We start from the raw sequence: 6,285 nt of genomic DNA, 5'->3' as shown, positions 1-6,285 counted from the left end.
AGCTTGTGCTGGCCCTTCTCAAGCACTTGTCTACCATTTGACTGGGTCACATCTACTCACAATTTAATTTCATTGTTTCCAAACATGTTTTAATAACTCCCATGCCCTGGGAATGCGGAAATAGCTAAGATGTGCCTCTTCCTGTCAAAGTTTAAGTCAAAGACTCATCATCTTATAATCCAATGAGAAAAGGATCATTGGTTCTATATTAATATTTTCTGTCTTTTCCTCATGCCAAAATAAAAACCAGTGTGCAGACACACTTTCCTCTCAAAATGAAAGAGCACAATTTAATAATAGCTGAGCACTTGTGTTGAGGCAAAAGATTTTCTCTCAGTTATTTCTTGGTAAAACACCAGGAGGTCAAGTTTACACATTTCTATGAGGTAAAAAGTGTGAGGGGAGAATAAGGGCTCTGACAAGGAGTTCTTCAGGAAGCGCCAGCATTGGACTTCTTCACCTCCTTCCTCTGCCTGTCACTTAGGGCACTAAATCCCACTTCCTAGAATTCGATGTGGTTTTAATGTGGTTCACCTTTACTTAACAGCTAGCTCCAGATGGTTCCAGGAATACTTCTATTCACTAAACCGAAGGATGAATACGGTGGAAGGTGCCTAGTTACATTGAGGTTTGCTTCTCGAGCTTGATTCCAGTGCAGCCTTTATTATGGTTTATGACTAAGGATTTTGGTGAAGCACATGCTGAGAGAGCTAATGCTGAAACCGTCCATCACAGTCTTAGTAAGCCACAGTCTTATTTTCTACTTTAAAAGAAGCATTTCCTCCAATTCCAGATGATGTTTTCACTCTTGATCTAGACAGCATCACCATTTTTACCCTGTGTGGAAGAGACACTTCTTTATGGGGTCTGCTTTACTTTACGAAGTCAGCCTCTCCTGGCAAGAAAAAGTTTCATCTGAAGTCCTGGAGGTGAGGAGGGAGAAAAGATGAAGCCTCTGCTTTCACTGTTTTAGAGCCACAGGTCAAATGGGGCAGCCGCGCTTGTACAAAGTACTCCTGTGCATGATGACAGGGAATGTGGCAGGGAGACAGGGGGAATCCATTCTTCGTTAACACATGGACCTGACCAACCTATTTCCAATTATACTTACTGCAGAAATTGTCCTTTTCTTCTTAGGTTTTCAGGAACAACTGCGTTCAAACAGCTCTTCTATCTGGGGATATTATTTTGAAAAGTTCATTGAGAATAAATGTATGTTTGTTGTTTATTTGTTAAAGGACAAAATGATGCCAACTGTTCGCTCCATTGAGAAAGTACCAAAGATGTGCTTCATCCATTTTCCTAAGGAACATTTAAAAAATGTGTTGTAGTGCTTGGTGGAGAGCCTACCATACAACAGGTACTTGGAGAATGTTTGCTGAATAACTGAGTAAATGAATAGTGGCTCTGATAAACTATAGCAATATTATGTTAAGGACAAAGATATGATTATGTGGAGTATTATTTGCAGATATACACTGTTTCACAAATGTAGAAATCATTACAGCTTTATAAATAGAAATCTTCTAATGTCATGAACCCACCAAAGTATCTAACAAGCACAACTTTTGAGGGGACTTATGTCCAAGTACAACCCCCCAAATAATCTTAGACCATATGTTTTTTTGTGTGTTTGTTTGTTTTGTTTTGTTTGGCTGGATTATCTTTAAAATACTATTACAATGCTTAAATTTTGTTTGAAGTCTGATTTAACCCCAGCACATAGGGTTTATTTGGTGAAATACAAAGGCAATTTCCTTTTTGAAATAGTGTTTCATGCATTGGGTATAGTGAAGATTCAGCAAAAGTAGATTTCCTTCACCCTAAGCTTTTAACCTCAAGATGGCATTTTATAATAATAATAGTAAATTAAAGTAATATTGCTATATTGATATTGGTCTTCTTTGTGGTAATATCAGAAGCTAAGAGCATCAGACTTTGGAGATATCTAACTTTGATGTAATGGAAATATTCATGGCATTGCCTTATTGGTGGAGAATATATCCTTTCACAGAGGAAATCCTTATATGATGATTCATATTTTAAAAAAATGATTATACTTTCTCATGCTCTGAGTCATGTTCTATTTAAGAGATCTAGTTTTGGACTTATAATGAAGCACTGATGAGTATGAAAGAAAAAAGTAAAGATAACTGGTACCAAGACTTTATTAGGCATTTCACTGGATACAAAGAAACTTTTTTTTTTTACATTAAGAACAACAATCTTATCCAAAAAATTCACATTTGCTAAACAGAACAGTGGTAGGCATATATTTTCTTTACAACACATTTATTAAAGTATCAATGACCAGATCCTAAAAAGAGAAGGCACAGATCTATCTCCCTCTGGTGAATTTCTGGTGTCTAATGAAGGAAATGTCACCAGCTCTGCAAACTCCCATCCTTTAGAAATGAAGCAAATCAATACAAATGTGTGCAAGCAGGGACCATGAGATGGAAATGTTATATTAAGGAATTTGGATTTTCTTGTCACTTATAGGAATTTCAAGAGAGAAAGTAGGTACCAAAACTGTTCCCAAACTCCATCCACATTCAGACCACATCAAGGATTCACTGTTGGGTACAATGGTCTTTGAAAACTCTATTTTAGGAATTCCAACATAATTCTATTCTCTGCAAACTGTTCTAGAAACTGGCCTTAGATCTCATTGTTCTTACCCCGGGGTGTCTTGAGTTTTCAATTTCTTAAAAAAAAAATGCTGGTTGTTATAATTTGCTTTGGCAAATCTCCCTGGCAGGTACTGGTTCATTGTCAGGGTCCATATTCTATCCCCTGCCCAACTCCAACCCAGTCTCCTGAGGCTATATCTATATATCTATATCCCAGGCTCTTTTCCTCTCTTTTTTCAGCAATCAAGAGAGTATTTTTTTTTTCTATGTCAAATTTTCTATAGTTCCATAGATGATTGGTTCTAAACTGATAAAAGTAATTTGTGGTAGGGTGTTAATGAGGGGAGTAATGAATTAGTTTACCTCTCCGAATGAAGAAGAAATTGAATTTTAAAAGAGGTCCCAGTATTGAGTTGGAAGGTGCTACCACTTTCCAGGGAATTTTTAATGTGTAGTGTGTTTTTGGGTGTCCCAGTTACTGGGGAATGTTACTTAAGGGATTAGTAGGGGAGACTCTGGATCTTGCAACGGGATGGTAAAGGGAAATTTTGAATGTGGTGGCATTAATCTTATAGAGGCACTTGCTTGATTGATTATGCCGTCTCTGAGTTGGTCCTTTGTAAAGCAACCATGGAACTTTGTATGGACCAACATTTTCCTTCATGAAGGGTATTAGGACTATAGATTTCCATGAGATATAATATAGGGGTTTAGAAGGAGGTAGAATCTCACCCTTTATAGGGAGCCCAACTGAAAAAGAGAGAGGCAAGATAGATAGGGTTGCCAGAGGAAAAAAATACAGGACACATCCAGTTAAATTTGAACTTCAGATAAACAATGAATAAGTTTTTAGTATGTCTTATGAAATGTTTTGGAAATTCTTATACTAAAAAATATTGCTTATCTGAAATTTGAATTTCACTGGGTGTCCTGTGTTTTATCTGGCAAGCTTAAATATGGAAAAGAAATAATTGAGGATAGAGAAAGAAGAGGAAATAAGAAGACTGATTAATATTCCACACCCAGATCCCAGGCTCAAGGAAGATTACAACATTTTTGCTTTGAGCATGACAACTCATGCAGGTCCTTGAACTAGTCATGCATTTTCCATTACTAGACTACACGTAGGCAGATAACAAAGGTGTAAAAGGATATTGTATGCCTGTGTTTTGAGAAGGGAACCATGTTGGAACCACCTAATGTTGATGGGTCTTTAGTGACTCTCATAGAACCTAGGCAGTTCATCTTAACTGAGAAGATCTAATCTTTAAAAAGAAAAATTGAAGAAACAATTTTTTATGGAAAACTTATCCTCACAAACTTATCCTCACATGGTTCCAAGTTTGGAAGAACAGCTTTTGAAGTGTACTGGTTCTGTTGCTGATGGAAACAAACGTGAAATCTAAGTTTTTGCATGATAATGAAGTTAATAAATGACTGACATTGGAAACTTTTGAGAAGCTTCAGGTGCCCCACAAGCTTAACTATTTATGCTTGGGAGAACTCAGGTAATTTCTAAAGCACACTCCTCATATGATTTTTTTTTTAAAAAGACCATTTTAAACAAAAACATAATTTCTCTTTAAATTTTAATCCCAAATTACAACAACAAAAAATGGCAATGAATTAAGGCTGGTCATAATGTGCCCTTTTTCTTTAGGATAAGTTTGATTTTTTGTAAGATACAATATATTAACACATGAACCACATACAAGCACATACTTTTGACTCATACAAATATACATTTAGAACTAATACCTACGCACATACTTTTGACTCATACAAATATACATTTAGAACTAATACCTACAAAATAGTATCACAAATGAAATAAAAACTGCACAGTTTTCAACAGACTCAATCAATACATTTTACAAATTCTACAGAACATTTTATTGATGTTGGGAAAACAAACAATTTAGAGCATTGTTTAAAATTGTGTGTAACACAGGAGCCACCAAGAAGTTATGGCAAATATAGCATTTACACCACTGTGTCACTGAAATCTAATTGAAAAGACTAAAGTGCTGTAAAATAAAATACTTTTTAAAACCTTGCTTAGCATATCCTGAGGGACACTGTGCATTATTTTCTGTTAGCAATTCAAAACTCAAGCACTCTACCTATGGAGCTTTCATTTGGATGAGTAACCAAATGTTAGGAGATTGTGTCATTGAATCTGTAAAACTATAGAACGGGAAACTCATGAGAACATGCATTTCCTGAGACTTTCAACTTTCCAGTCTGGAATGCTCACAGGGGAGAACCTGAACAGGTACCTGGCTAAAACATGTCAGGACCTCAACGAACTTAAAACAGCTTTAAGTAAAGATGAGTGTTTGTTTGTAATTTATATTCAAGTCCATCTTCAATTCTCCAGCTTGAAGTATAATTGACAATGTATTTAGACTATTACTGCTAGGCATTTCTTATTTATGATGGTCTCACTGTTCACCGGTTTTCTAGTGATTTCTTTCTCTCTTAAATATTTAAATATCTGAAGTATGTTTATGCCCATTAATGTAGGAAATATTGAGGGTTTAAGGGTTAAAATGGCAATAGAATCAAGTTGAGTGATTAGAGAGTGCAGTTTTAATTTGAATAATGTGTGTGTGTGAGATGTGTATCCCGTGTGTGTGTGTTTGCGTGTGTGTACACATACAGGCGTACACATGCCAAACACTTCATGCTCCAGTATATTCACTGTTAGGTGGTGCTCCATGAAAAGTGAGTTTTCCCAGTATGGCTGAAAGTGAATATTGAGGTCATCATATAGAATATCCTAAGGCTTTTAAAAGATGGCTCCTCATTCTCTGCACTCATATGATTGTGTAGTAATAAGGGAGACAGAAATGATAACGGCAGGAGTGTTCACCATTTTGGTCCTTCAAAATTGCAGACAGGAAAGCAAACCCAAAAAATGATATTCTTTGTGTATTTTCCCCTCATCCCACCCGCTTCTTTGATTTCCTGCTGCAGATTGGGTAAAAGTTGGATTTTGTTTCTGTTTTTTTGCCTTGCAGGACTTGTGACATAAAGTCTCAAGAAAAAGCAAAAAAAAAAAAAAAAAAAAAAGTGCACCAAGATGTATCTCCTACTATCTTGGGGCCTATTTGTAGCCCTTGTGTTCCTAGCTCTCTGGAAAGACAATGCCCTGCTAAGACAAAGGAGCATAGGCTGAGGGTAAGCTCTGACTGCATAATACTAGTCCTCACCCCCACTTTTTATTTAAGGCCCACAGCCTGCTCCCTAAATGTGCTCCAGGGCAGGGCCAATGGACAGAAGACAGCCAAAGGCGCCTTCTCTCCATTCCCCTTTCCAAGGACTCCCTCCTGGTGACTTCCCTCTAGCTGGAGGACCCATAGTTCACTTCTACCTGTTCCCTCCTTTAGAAATTAAGGCAAGTCCACTTATTCTTGGTGCCTGCTACATAGGGACTGTATGTCCACATGGAAACCATAGCATTGACTTGAAAGTACCTTCTGTCAAACAAGGTTTCTGTGTGCATATCATTAATAGCAATAAAAAGCTTTCTCCAGTTAAAAAACTGCACAATTAGTCTAAAGCTTCAGCATGTTTGTTTTTTCCAGCACCCAAATGACAAATATGACAAAGCTAATTCTAAGCAAACATTATAAGAAAGCATCTAAGT

Source organism: Neomonachus schauinslandi, chromosome 7 (assembly GCF_002201575.2).
Source record: "Neomonachus schauinslandi chromosome 7, ASM220157v2, whole genome shotgun sequence".
In the NCBI taxonomy this organism is placed as follows: Eukaryota; Metazoa; Chordata; class Mammalia; order Carnivora; family Phocidae; genus Neomonachus; species Neomonachus schauinslandi.
This window is presented reverse-complemented; position numbering follows the sequence as displayed.